This window comes from Protopterus annectens, chromosome 8.part1 (assembly GCF_019279795.1).
Source record: "Protopterus annectens isolate FY-2018-M chromosome 8.part1, PAN1.0, whole genome shotgun sequence".
In the NCBI taxonomy this organism is placed as follows: Eukaryota; Metazoa; Chordata; order Ceratodontiformes; family Protopteridae; genus Protopterus; species Protopterus annectens.
Genome location: NC_056742.1, coordinates 209,291,262 through 209,307,079, shown reverse-complemented (window position 1 = coordinate 209,307,079; position 15,818 = coordinate 209,291,262).

Sequence of the window (15,818 nt, the reverse complement as noted above, 5' to 3'; positions counted from 1 at the left end):
TTGGTCTGTCAATGTGTCAGGTTAATAGCTCCAAATTTCTAAATGTGTCCCTGATGTTGTTATCCAGTGTCCCTGATCCAGTGTTCATTTTTCCCTGTTCGTATGAGAGGTCTGATAGTGACAGAAAGCGCATATTTCTCTGACTACCTTAGAAAGATGATAGAATAATAGGTTGGGGTACCACCTGCCCACCTTTGCGAGGGACAGTCCCCTTTGGGCAGTTTTGTCCTGCAAAATAATTAAACATATAGCAAATGTCCTGAGATTTTAGGACAACGATTTTCCTATATTATCTGTAGTAGTTGCATAAAACAATTATTTTGTATCTGAAACACCTAAATGTTATAAGAAACAGAATAAGCAACTATAATGCTACAAGAATAAGCTCTTATTTAGGCAAAACAGTGAAGTTCTTTCTTTTGTACTGGCTGTGGGTATGTTTTGCCCTGCAAAATCTGACATTTCTACGTAAAAGTCCCACCTTGGGCAATTGAAAAGGTGGCAGCCCTATAATAGGTATGCGGTAGCATGATTCAGCTGACGGATGTGGGTCTCAAAACCCAATTATTTGTCTGTATTGAAGTGTCTCGGTTCCCATGTATCAGCCAGATGGGTGCAGATTGTAAGAGAAACACACAAATAATATGAATAAATCACTGGACAGGCTGCCGATTCCATACAGTCGAACAGCATGCCATCGCCTAATGGGCAGCCATTCCCTATACGGTAGGCATGTAATCCGATGTAATAGGCATCACAAGATAATATTGTGGTCCTTTCTCACACCCAGGGGTGTGAGTGTCAGATGCAAGCACCAATGTTGGTGCATTTGCAAGTGCGGGAGCAAGCGGGTGTAAGCCTGTTTGGCTACCAGTATGCAAGTATTGCACTGGTATAGCAGTGTAGAGGCTAACTGAGTGTAAGAAGCTGTAACCAGAGGTTAGCATTGCTTAACACCACGCAAACCCATGCACACCCACTCACAACTGCTTTAATGTGCCTTACTCCCTCCATATCCACTGGCCTTGTTCTGCCCTGCAACAAAATAAACAGCCTTTGCAAGGCTCGGAACCAGGACCCTGCACACACAGCTAATGTGATTTACCAATACACCATTGCAGATATACAGACAACGGACAGTACCACAAATATATCATACAGAGCAGTCATTCAACAGTATAGGAATGTACCCCATCATGTAGATGTATATGTGAGTGTTTATGTCCAGCATATAGGTACATACATATATAGAGATATATCAGGAACATACCATGTGGCAGCAAAGCATTACAAACTAATGAAATGGGAAACACCAGCTATCCCTGTATTATGTAGTGGTGTTGTCCTATGTAATCTCAGGACTTCCTCAGACAGACATGTGTCATTCATACACACAAACAGTTGTACATTGGCCATATACATCATTCTGTGCATGTAATGTACATTAACACTACAGTACCTGTCCAATCATTGTGTGAACAGTACTCTTGCAAGGTGCTGTGTGCAACATCATCATCATGATAAAGGTAAATGGGGTAACCATAGAGGGACCGGTAGTGTTGTGTGTACAATGGGGTCATCCTCATCACGTGTACCTGGACCATTTAGGAGTGATGTGCATACCAGGATCGTGTGCCTGAGGGACAGGGGTGAGGATAACAGGAGTATGTTGTGATGCATATTACAAGGGTTACATGTGTCCAGTGGGCACTTGTGTGAAATGGACAGCTATGTATAGGGCAGATATTGTCCTAGGAGCCGATTGGCTTTATGTTTCCGTAGGGTGAGGGTCGGATATGGGGGAAGGAGAATAGGTATGGCCGTGGAGGATAGGTAGGGTAGGATCACAGACAAAACAGCATACAGGGTCGGTATATGACATATGTGGGGTATACACCTCGGACAGGGATGGGTGTTCGGCATTCACAAGCCCATGGGAACAGTGAGACGGAGGTCCCCAGCCATGGGCAGCTGCCACCGCACCTAAACAGCTGCAAAGGAGGCAGTGCTGAAGGCTGTCCAGGAGGGGCAGCATCACCCTGTAAATGTGACACTCTGCCCTTGAGCTTGTGTATCTGGCTTCGGAACCCCTTAGTGAGCCCCCAACGCAACACGTCCGGGACCGCACAACAGCAGACATGTTCCTGTCTGGTCCTGCTCCCAGGGGGACATGCCCCATCTTCAGTGGTGGTACCACCAGAAGTTGGTGCAGAGCCAACAGAGGTTGAGGACCAAGGCTGGGCCCCAGATGTGATGGTGCTCAGTGCCATGGTCAGGTAAAGTGGGACAGGAGGTTCTGCCGGGACCTCCCAAGCCATACAGCCTATGGTGTTGCAGTTTAAACCCACATATGGCTTAGTGATAGACAGCAGCATTCAGGATTACCTACAGCAGTATGCATAGATGTCACCATCAACCCAACACAACAGATGGTATACATTTGCAGAGGGAGCACAACACATGCATATATACTGCATGACATCTGTACAATGTGTAGTAGGCGTGTGACCGCAGCTATGAACAGTTGCCCATTATTGGCTTGTCACTGGGAACCCCAGACAGTGTCTGTCATACCACTGTTTCATGTGACATATGTCCAGGCAGGGATGGGATGGCAGTAACACATCCCTGTCATCATGTACTGTCTGCACTCCTCACACTATGCTCCTGCTGTGCACAGATGTGTGTTCAGTGTGTAAGACAGGAAAAAAATGGTTCCACACACTGACCAGTTCACAGATGGCCCTACAGATGGGGGTCCCTCATGAACAGAGTACTGTCATGTCTGTATTAAAACATGCAGAATAGCCATTACCGCACACATGTTAAACACGCAGTAGTCTCAATGCAGCATAGCTACACTTAGATGCTGTAGTCATGTGTGGCACATCACCCTCATGTCTTTAGGCTATTTCCCACTGTGTATGATGTTTGAGGTAAATCCAGATATCATCTGTGATGCCGTTTCAGAACATCACATCCAGGTACTACTTACAGCAACTGTCATGGCCAAATGCCAACATGATTTTCCTAGATAGTGTACTGTGTTTATCATGCGAATGGCTATGGGAGCACCATCACAGCTGTTCCACATGCAATCAGCTAGAGGAGTACTGCAATAGGTGCAGAGGCCATCACCTGATTATGTCCATCACTTACAATACACATGCTGCTGCTGAGCAGGTGTACACATCCACATCCACCAGACAGTGTGTGGGAGGGACAGGCAAAGTACACCAGAGAAGGGCTTGGAGACTAAACCCTAAGCATCATCTGCCACATGCCTAACAGTACAGGGGTCAAACCTCTGACTGACTAATCATTACTATTACATGTGCATGAAGGTACTACATGTGCCACAAAGCCAACATATTGCTGTGCTGTAAGAACATATATGTGTTTAGGTGAGAGTCATGTGCAACAGAGATATAGTAGACATACATTAGGTGTAGCACACATGGCTGTCCACGTGAACGGATGCCATTGTCACCACAGCCACACTCTCTAATGGACTCGCACTGACACTCTTAGCCAGGGCCACAAATACACAACCTAACTACTTAGTTTGCCACACTGCAGTAATGCACCGGACTACATGCACCACAGGGGATATCTGGAGGTTCTATGGGCTAGGGCATGTGAAAGTGTTTGACATCTGTTGGTATGCCAATGAGGGTTATACTGGGAGTGACTATGGTTGGGAGCATCATAACCCACACTCAGACACAAGGTGCCAGTACTGACATGCATGTATGCATTGCTTCATGGGTGTGTAGTGGTTGGCTGTGCAAGATGGCTGTACAAGGCTGGGTGAGGGGTAATCCTTGGAATTGTGTCACCTGACAATGGTGTGCAGTGTGGTACAGGGGTGTAGTGTCTGCAATGTCCCACACAGATGGATACTGCTTGATCTGCCCTGACATCCTGGTTACCAGTGTGTATGGCCATAGCTTTGCAATGCATGCCATGTCTGTGTTTGATAGTCCTTCACATGGACATTGCCTGGGATGTGCATGTCCCACAATACTGTACAGTGACATGTACAGGTGTACCTGGTTTGGCAGGCACATGTTGTGTACACAGACTGTTATCCCCCAATATGCCATTACTAGCCTGGTGTGGAGAAACCTGCTTATAGTCAGCAGGTCGACCCTGCACCTGCATTGATAGAATAATAAAGGTATTCCCTGGTGTCAGTGGTGTTGCTCCATACAGGGCACATGTGTATGGTATTTCATGGCCTCTGTGGATCACATTTGATGGCACCACATATGTTGCAGGCATCCAGTGAGGAACATAGTGAAGGCACATTGTCTGCAAATATGTGCCTATTGTACCACTGTACAGGGTGCCATGTCCTCTGCAGCCCACTGCATTCACACCATGTCTACTATCTGTCATCATTGTGCATGGTACTAGCAACATAGCGGGATATCCTAGGCAAGTGTGTTTTTGTATGGTATATGGGTGCAGGACATATACTGGGTACTAGTAGGGTTGCATACTTTGTTCACCAGGCCTTTTGCCAGTTGTAGGGCTATGACTTGCCAACACAGTCTCGTGGCTGACTGACAGCTGTACTTCTCATGAGGTGGCCAATGTGTCATAAGACGGATACCATATAGGAAAACTACAAAATCTGCTCCCCAACATGTCCAGTGATTAGACACTCACAGCCCCCTCTACACAGGGTCTGACAGCCAAATACACCCACTTGCCATGTCCTGTATTCGACCCCTACCTACCGTATCACACTGCAGCAATACACTTTTAGGGCACACGCTACGGCGAATACTGGGTTACAGCACTCCTACAGGTGTATTCCTAGGTGGGTGACAACAGCAGGATTGACAAAGGTGGTCATATTTGTACAGAGTGCATACTCTACAAAGCACTGTACTTGTCTCACACAGGCAGACAGACACACACACACACACACACACACACACACACACACACACACACACACACACACACACACACACAGTTGGCAAGTCTGGGATTAGAACACTGACCTAACTACTTTATTACACTACAGCTTAATGCAGTTACAGAACACACTACCGAGATTACTGGGTCACAGCACTCCCAGAGGTGTATTTCTAGGTGGGTGAAATCATCACCTTTGCCAAAGGTGGGTATAGGAGTTGTATGGAGTGTGAGCAGTCTAAAAGCATTATTCAGTCCTCAGGCAGACGGAGACAAACAAACAAACACACAGACACACACAGTTGGCAAGTCTGGGATTAGAACACTGACCTAACTACTTAATCACACTACAGCATTACGCAGTTACAAAACATGCTACTGAGATTACTGGGTCACAGCACTCCCAGAGGTGTGTTACTAGGTGGGTAACATCATCAGCCTTACCAAAGGTGGGTATAGGAATTGTATGGAGTGTGAGCAGTCTAAAAACATTATTCAGTCCTCAGGCAGATGGAGACAAACACACACACTTGGCTAGTCTGGGATTAGAACACCATCTTAACTACTTTATTACACTACAGCATTACGCAGTTACAGAATGCGCTACCGAGATTACTAGGTCACAGCACTCCCAGAGGTGTATTTCTAGTTGGGTGACATCATCAGCATTGCCAAAGGTGGGTATAGGAATTGTATGGAGTGTGAGCAGTCTAAAAGCATTATTCTGTCCTCAGGTAGATGGAGGCACACACACACATTTGGCAAGTCTGGGAGTAGAACACCGACCTAGCTACTTTATCACACTACAGCATTACGCAGTTACAGAATGCGCTACTGTGATTACTGGGTCATAGCACTCCCAGAGGTGTATTTCTAGGTGGGTGACATCATCAGCCTTGCCAAAGGTGGGTGTAGGAATTGTATGTAGTGTGGCATTCTAAAAGCATTATTCAGTCGTCATGCAGACGGAGACAAACACACACACACACACTTGGCAAGTGTGGGATTAGAATACCAACCTAACTACTTTATCACACTACAGCATTATGCAGTTACAGAGCGCGCTACCAAGATTACTGGGTTACAGCACTCCCAAAGGTGTATTTCTAGGTGGGTGAAATCAGCCTTGCCAAAGGTGGGTATAGGAATTGTATGGAGTGTGAGCAGTCTAAAAGCATTATTCTGTCCTCAGGCAGACGGAGACAGACACACACATAAACACAGTTGACAAGTCTGGGAGTAGAACACTGACTTAACTACTTTATCACACTACAGCATTACCCAGATACAGAATGCACTACCAAGATTACTGGATCACAGCACTCCCAGAGGTGAATTTCTAGGTGGTTGACATCATCAGCCTTGTCAAAGGTGGGTATAGGAATTGTATGGAGTGTGAGCAGTCTAAAAGCATTATTCTGTCCTCAGGCAGATGGAGTCACACACACACACACACACACCAGTGGTGGGAACAGAACACCTGCCTATCTACAGATCTCTATTACAATACTACATACTTACAAGTCGCACCACAGAGACTACGCATTTCAAGGCTGTCATTATGACCTTCTAGGAATTTGGACATCAACAGGGATGCTGGCAGTTAAGATGTACATACCTGTGAACCTGTGTGTTTAAAGTAGGAATCCATCCTGAACTGGAGTATACCCATCTGTGGAATGGATGACTACTATCACTATACAGGGTTACAATGGCCATGCCCATGCACATAGAGGCACAAACCCGACACAAGGTGTCACTGGACATGCTCACACTTAGTAGCACAGGGCTGTTCAGAATGCACTGTGTCCATCTACACAAGGTTATACTGGGCATGCTCATACACTTAGTAGCACAGGGCTGTTTGGGATGCACTCTGATTCTAAACACGGAAGGCCACAGTGGCCATGCTATTACAGTTAGACATAAAGAACACATTGTAATGGACTCCCGTGTTAGTAGTTGTCATTGTTAGCAGGAACGCTGCCCTACATATATCTGACACCAGTCTTATACACAACATCTGCTGCTGTCAGTCACCTTAGATGTACCATTTTATAACAAGCACAATACTACCCTTCACAGTGATGTCTTTATAGGAGTGGCAACTGCTTGACCGACACAATGTGACAATGTTCTGCTGTAATTACGAGGTTGCCAAATGTTTGTCATTCTGGGATGACATGACTGAAAGTAGACAGGCCTTTGTCACATATCACATGCATCCATGATTCAAGGGAGTGGGGATAATACCTAGGTCACATTCGCCCATATAGTGCCATTCCAAGGCAAATGTCCTAAACACAGGATAACACCCTGACCCCTAGAGGACAACTGCATTGTATGCTTATGCTAACCAGTGCTAGATGTGTAGCATTCGTAATCACAGCTGCTCACTGTAGATCCAACAATGGGGAATACTGACATCTATGCAGTGAGGAACACCTGGCTGAAGGCTCTGTAGTGCACAATAGCACCACCACCATATACTTCAGAACCAGACATGTGGGCCATAACACAGGTACAGACCGCTCCAGGTGGTGGTGTCCCCACATACATAAAGGCCACTCACATGTACTGACCAGTACTCCCACAAAAGGCATCACAGATGAGTCAGGTGCAGGGCACAGTGTCAAAAGCTGCATTCTAGGATGTAACCCTCAGACACCACCATGCCTATCATGCAGTTGCAATGCAGCCTCAAAATTGCCAACTGTATATGGTGATATGCTGAAAGTATGGAAAGATGTACATCAGGTATGGACAGATGTGTGGACATAATTAAGTGGTGGGGCATGTTTGCAGATGGATGTTTGCTGAGGATAGCTCACATGTGTGCCACAGGCAGTCCTACAATAACCTGTGTAACCGCTAAGCTATGGTTTTGTTAATTGAAGGGGAACACACACATCATAGACAGCGGTCAGGGTGACACCTGTGTTGCACATGTGATACACATGGGACACTGGTTAGCCAGATGGTATTTGCAGGGATGGATATCAACTATAGCATGAATGGTCAAAGTCAACTAGTAGGCTATATGCCCTGGACCATGTATGAATCTAGGATGAAAGGTAACCTAGCTGTAGCTGACAGGCGGATATCTGGGGCCAGGTGAAACAGTGCCACATAACTGATCCACATGGTTAATGATACATTTACCATGTGGTCATCACACCATGTCTGAGAGGGGGTCAATGTGCAGCTTTGCTGGACAGGGATGCATAGTATGGCAGGGGTATGTAAAGTGTATGGGACAAGGATCTGTCCAGCATGTGGTACTAGGAAGGTGGATGTCCATGAAGAATGTGTTTGAGATCAGGATGTGCATGTGTAACATGTCCAACATCACGGGGTTGGACATGGCTTTATTCAGGGTAGGCATCATGCTACATAGTAGAGATGGGGATTGGGAAGGCTGGTGTAGGCCATCTGAACGTGGCCAATACCCCTTAAAGGAAATATGTGATCTGATATGAGTCACTTCAGTGTTGAGTATGGCTGGACAATGATCTCTATATTCATGGATGGCACCCTGTCATGATTAGGGTTGCCACATACCTGACAGGTGTGGTGACATAACTATCACAGGAAAGACAACTGCCCAGCTGCATCCCTTACACACAGTGTCCATTATGTTAACCACTGCCTAGGTTGTAGTTCATGGGTACAGGGTTATTAACATAGGGGTGACAATGCAATATGTAGCTGTCAGATTGTGGCCATATGTCACACACCTCACCCACAAAGCCCCTTCTGTATGTTGTCCACAACACTCTGAGTCAGCTATCGCTCCTAGGTCATAGTTATTCGCATACTTCAATAGGCATACTTTAATAGGCAGATGCAGTCTGTTAGTCTGTGTGGTATAGACTATAATGAGGGGGGTGCAATGAATTAACCATGTCTTACTGTAGCTGGCACTGGTGTGATGTGCATGTATTATTCAGACACATTCTGTAGTGTTGGTTCTGCCAGCAGTCCCATTGCAAAACACTCCTGTGACATTGGAATGTACATCTAGTATACTGAGTGTAGGTGGAACACAGTATGGGTGATGATGTCCTATGACCTGGGAAGGTTATGATATGCAGTGTGAAATCAATCTTATTGTCATCTACATCTGTACTGCTGACATCAAATAAGTTGATCAAGGTTCATGGCCTTTCAGACCAGATTCAACAGGGTAGTAGTGCAGTACTTCCCATTATCAGTGGTGTCTCCCCCTTTGTGGGTTGTGAAAACTGTTGGTGTGCACCATTCTCTATGTACACAGCCTGACATGAAGCTATGTTTTACATGATGTGTATGTGGAGAACAACTTGTTTTGCCATATGTGTATGATACAACCTGGGATGTGGATAGGTCCCATGCAGCCTGTGTGCAGCTTGTACCTGCATAGTTGTGGTTACAGGGGCTATGTAGTGTACATGGATATAGGACTGTGTACCTGTTGGGGGGTGGACAGTGTGTTTATGTTATCCAAAACCCTATCTGGATTACTTATTCATGCGCAGCACTTGTTCAGAACTTGAAATCTACTAATTACTATAGCACTCAATCTTCCTCATTACCTAGAGGTAAACAGTTTTTGTATGTACTTTTCCCACTTGCTTCGAGTAAAACAGGTCTTGTACTCACTTTCCTCACTTATCTAGGGGAAAATAGTTTTATATTCAGGCATGTCGAAGGGTCAGCTCCCAGTGTTCTCTCCTGTCTATCTGATGAATCTGGGCATCTTGATGCAATGTAGAAATTGTCTCATGTACACAGACAACCCTCTCCACCTACCACCCAACACTACAGCCTGTGAGAGATGCACTTATCTAGCCAAACTGGAGGTAAAGCTCTCTCCAACCAAGACTGAACTTGACAGTCATGTGGAGAAGGTAAACATTTGCACCACACCACACTCATCATATAGTCTCACTAAATCTACACCACTATAATCCACACATAGTAACACAAACACATTCGCAGAGGCTGTCAATAATTATCTCTCTAAGCAAGAGAGACCTGCAAAGCAGAAAAGCAAGCAGCCTCAATCCCCAACACAAACCTAATGACACATAGCCCACAGACTCAGTGTGCCACTCAACCACAGCCAATAAGACAAAACAACGTACCCAACACACTAATCATAGGTGACTCTATAGTCAGGCACACTGAAGTCCCACTCACCAGGCTAAACAAGGAGAAGGTTACTGTCAGCTGCCTGCCCGGGTACCAGGATCCACCACATAACCCACGCACTCAGGTCACTCCACAACAAGTACAAATATGACTCTGTCATTGTCCATGTTGGTGTGAATGACCTGAGACGTACCTCCCTTGACTACATGAAGAGAGACATGGAAGAGCTCTCCAATCTTGTAGCCCAGGTAGGTATGACCCTAGCCCTGGGTAGCATTCTGCCATCACCCAGAATGATACCGCAGTACGAGGACAAAATGATTGACTTCAACAATTGGCTAAGCTTCTGGTGTCATTCTAAGGGGATCCAGTATCTGTCTGCTTAGGATGACATGGTCGACAGACCATGATGCATTGCCACAGATGGCCTGCACCTGTCGCCCCTGGGATTCTGGATACTGGCTAAGGCTCTTGCTGCCCATATAGTGCCTTCTTTAGGCAAGGTTCAAATAACATATTCACCACCATAACAGGAATAGGCAAGCACAAACTGAGGGTAATGCTACTCAATACTGGAAGTCTAAATCTCAAACTGCACTCACTCGAGGCACTCCTTGTAATGGAGAACATAGATATCTGTGCAGTGACTGAGACCTGGTTCAAGGCTCCAGAGAGCACCCCTGCACTACCAGGCTATAACTCATACCACACTTTTCGACCATGTAACCTGGACCAAAACACCCAAGGCGGAGTTGTGTCCATATTCATTAAGGATATCCACCCCTCCAGGCTAGTTGCTTAGCACAATGCATCCAAGGTTATCCAAGTGCAATTACCTCTGAGCTAAACTGCAATCCAAATTGTAGCTTGCTACAGATCCCCACCATGCCCCATGATTCCCACTCCTCTTTTCTTGATGTACTGGAAATTATTAGGGTTCAACCAAACACCCTACTAATGGGCGACTTCAACTACCTCACCTTTAACTGGGAAAACTACTCATGTACCAACTCATTAGCTCAACGCTTTCTGGAATTCATAAACTCCAATGCCCTGGATCAACTTATCCACACCCCCACCAGGGGCAACAATATCCTTGATCTAGGCATTACCAACATGAGTGACCGGTTTTCCACACCTGAAGTCAACTCCTCGTTGGTCTGATTCAACCATAAGCGAAACACCCTTGATATCCACATCCCACCCCCATTAAGGAAACCACTTTATAATATTTCTACAAAGCCAAATTCATGCTTCTTAAGACAGAAGTGGTGAACTTCATGACACCCATGCAGATGGACAATACAGTTACAACTGCTGAATCCTACACAAATAAACTCTATAAGCACTTACACGAGTGTATGGATTATGCTATCCCAAACAGAACCAAGACGCTATCCTCTAAAATAAGGAAGCCAATCTGGTGGTCCCCTGCCATAAACAAACTGTACAACAGAAGTAAGAAACTGTTGCAAAAGAGAGTACAATCCCATGAGTGGAGGAGCTCCCTGGTCAGCCTTAGTAAGAAGCTGAGATCCCTTATAAGATCCTCCAAAGCCAGCTACAACAACAAAACTGCTACTAATTCTAAGGACAACCACAAAGCATTCTATCGCTATGTCATATATCTTGATGGCAACACCCAGATCTGCTCTGAGTTACAGCACAAAGGCACGAACATTACAGAACCAACTGATATTGCCAACATCCTGGCAGATAGGTTCAGTGCTACCTTTCCCCCCACTCACTCCCTAAAGGGCCCATATCTATACGGGAAGAATGCAGAGTCCCTGTAATCACAACTATGCAGGTAAAAGCTGCACTCTAAAGCCAATATCACAACATCCATGGGACTGGGTCAACATCCCAGGCTGTGTTTTACATGAACTTCAGAACGAACTGGCTCCCCACTTACGCACCATGTTCAATAATAGCCTCACATCAGGCTTTGTGACCCCTGAATGGTGCACAGCAACAGTTATCCCACTCCACAAAGGTGGCGCCACAATGGACCATGAGAACTATTGCCCTATAAGCCTGACTAGCCTGGTCTGCAAGGCTATGGAGCACATCATCATGGATTTCATTCACAAAAGACATTGGGTACCTCCAAACCTTTGACCCCACCCAGTTTGGCTTTAAGGGCAGACCATGCCTCCTAAACCTGGTGGACTTCTTTGAGACAGTTACCAAGGCATTAGATGAGGGTAAGGAGGTCCACACAGCCTACCTTGATCTGTCAAAGGCTTTCAATACCATTCCCCATTATGGTATTATCAACATACCCATCCTCCTGAACATTAACCCCTATTTCACAAGATGGTTTGCAAAGTGGCTCATGGACAGAATCCACACAATGGGAGTTGCATACCCTAGGTCTGACTGTAAACCAGTTACAAGTGGCGCCCCCCAGGGCTCAGTCCTAGGACCCCTCATGTTCGGTATATACTTCTCTGAGGTACAGGCAAGCACAGGAGGACTTTGGCTGAAAATTTTGCAGATGACTGCAAGCTAGGGGCCATAACTGGTTCCCCAGCTGATACAGACACCCTCCAGAAGGGTTGCACTGAGATGGATACCTGGTATCAATATCATGGCCTCAAGCTGAATGCCAAAAAGTGCATAGTCATCCCCTTTGGATAAAACTAATTACCCGCGGACTACCACATAGGTGCTAGTCCTTTACATACAGAAATGGTAATAAGGGATCTGAGTACCCAAGTAGAGAGCAATCTCTCCTTGGATAACCATAATGCCAAGGTGGTTAGAATATCCTTCTATGTGGCCCCCCAATCTCAAATGGGTTCACATCCAGAACAAAGGAGGCCATTGTGCCTCTCTACTCATGACTTATTAGACCCATTAAAGGATACAACACCCCATTTGGGATATACCTTACAAGACAACTGCAACAGCTTGAAAGACCACAACAGTACCACACCAAGAGGATTACTGACCTCAAACAGATGACCTATGCAGCCCAACTTAAGAAACTCCAGCTGTACTCGGTTGCATACCACGTACTCAGAGGTGATCTCTGCTTGACATACAAGGCCCATATCCAACCCAGTATTGCTGGATATGCTCCACCTAAACAAAAGCCCCCGAGTGCCACATACTCTAGGGATATACACCTAACCACAACAATAGCTAGGACGTGCTGGAGGGTTAGATGCCTGACCCGGAGTCTCCCCATACTTTGGAACATGATTCCAATGTACATCAGGCAGGGCCTCTCACTAGCACTCATCAAAAGAAACCTTGACGGGTGGATGGGAGCCAGACATGTACCCCAGGGATCACTGCAGTGGCTCTGATGGACAGAGGCACAGGGAACTAATGGCTCTGCTGTTCAGAGGCTCAGGGAACTAACCTAAGGGGGTGGCGGAAGCCAACACAATCTAGCTAGCCTTATAAATACCCTTGGGCAGACAGCCTAGTACCTACCTTTGAACCTATTACATGTCTTATGTGCATGGATAGTTAACTAGCTCTTCCATTTTACTTTGCTATCATGCTGATAAACTGTCTGGTGACTACAAGTCATATGTATCCTGTTATTGTGTATTGTAAATGCCAATAGACATAACTAATGTTTGTCTAACATAACAGTAATGTTATGTAAAATGTAATACATATCTGCCTACAATACTGTACATTACACAGTTATTGGCACAATATCCCACAATGCAAATCATAACTGCACAGTAGGCCCACCTTCAACATGTTATTCTCAGTAATACACCCATACATACGTCTACTGCTACAATACATCAACATATACTATCCCCTGTTATAGCACGTACTTGTTGGACCAACCCTGCAACTGACAGTGGCTGGAGAGGAATTGTTGGGCTCAAAGCCCTTATATAGCATCCCTTGTGTTGTATGCGGTGACCTACAGCAGTACACACAGAAATACTACAAGCATTACTATGCTCAACAATACATCACTACAAGATAACTGTTTCCACTATATGCATTGCATACACTTTAATTATTACAGAACAGGTACTACATACACAGACATACTGAGTGTTCTACATACCTTATTAGTAACCCAAGGTGTCGTTGACTGTTATTTCAATCCTTTTCAGTTTGTGTTTCAATCTTCTTTGTAATGTTCTGCTGGTATATAGAGATGGTTTGAATTTGTGACAAGCCATCCTTTTATTGTTAAATATCGGCAACATGTGCTATCCTGACCACCAATTGGTGTTCCAAAGTAGTTAATTACACGCACATGGCGGTTTGTCTTATTTCCACACATTCCTGCCTTTTGTGTTTTAACCTGTCAGAATACACAACTGCCGTTGGTACATCTCAGGTAGCTTAGTGGTAGGTTATTATGAAGCTTGAGTACATGGTTGCGTGTTCTAATCCTGGCAGTGGTCATTTTACCTCTAAGAGCAAGCACCGGTAGTGCAAGGGTGATTAATGCACATTTCAGTGGTCGTGTGTTCCAAATGTTTATTATTCTGTGGAATACTACCTATATATGCAAGCTGTGGTTAAGGTATACTATGTAACATGCAGATCATCTCTGACTTTATTGGGATTTGAACCAGGACTGCACAGATATTATGCAAATGCTGTAGCCATTACACTATTGACATTAATGTTCCTTCTGCCTATTTCCTATATCCATGAATCCTATGTGTAAGCTTGGCTACACAACAGGCGGAGCCACCCACACCCAGTGAGCTTCTCGAAATACTGACATAACACATGAATTGAGAGACTATACATTAACATCCTAACTACATTTGGCATAGCCACTCACTGACACACTTCAGGAGAAACTTTGATGTGTGACTGGCCAGCAGTATATACACTCCTGGGACCATGTGTTCCAGAAACATACAGCCAGGGTGTGGGGAGCCAGTCCAGTTTTATAGCTGCAAGACCTGTTGGGGAAATTGAATGCTGTTGGGTTGTCATGTTAACATACCCTTTTGAGATCACTGTGTGCCCCTATCACCCTACAGCATCCCAGTCTTCAACAGCTTCCAGCAACTCTGCCTGGAATCACTTCATTGGCTATGCTTGACAGAGGCTCAGTTACTTCATCAATGGTGCAAGTAAAGCCACCACACTATAGCTATGCTTCTAAATGCCCTTGGGCAGATAGCCTACTACCTATCTGTGAACCTCTACAGTGCAGGCCGTCTCCAACATCATATGTGATTATACAGAGTTTTCTGATCACAATATGCATTGTAAAATCACCATGTAGTCAGATAATAGTTAAGTACAGCAATAGCATACAGACTACTGATACATAATCACTCCAAAAGCCTATCTTAGAAACTAGTGGACATGTATAGGTTTCAGGCTTTGTATTGCTTACCAGTAGGTTACCTACAGGAAAGATGGGACATAAGCACAGATGGGAAACATGCCTGCAACAATGCCATACCAACTTACATGTGTCAGCCTAAGGCTTTGGAATGCTGGGCAAGGCTACTGACGCCCCCAGGGTGCCATTTTTAGGCAGGTCTCAGAGGTGAATCTCACCTCCATGATCTGCACAATAGCGGAATCAATGAGGGTTAGGCTACTCAACACCAGGGGTAGTACTCACAACATGCATGCACTCACAGCACCCCTCAGTATGGACAACATCTACATCTGTTCTGTGACTGGGACCTGTATAAGGCTCCTGTGAGCACATCAGCACTACCAGACTTACCAGACTACAACCCATAACACACATTTCAGCCACTGAACATGGACTGGCACAGACATGGAGGGGG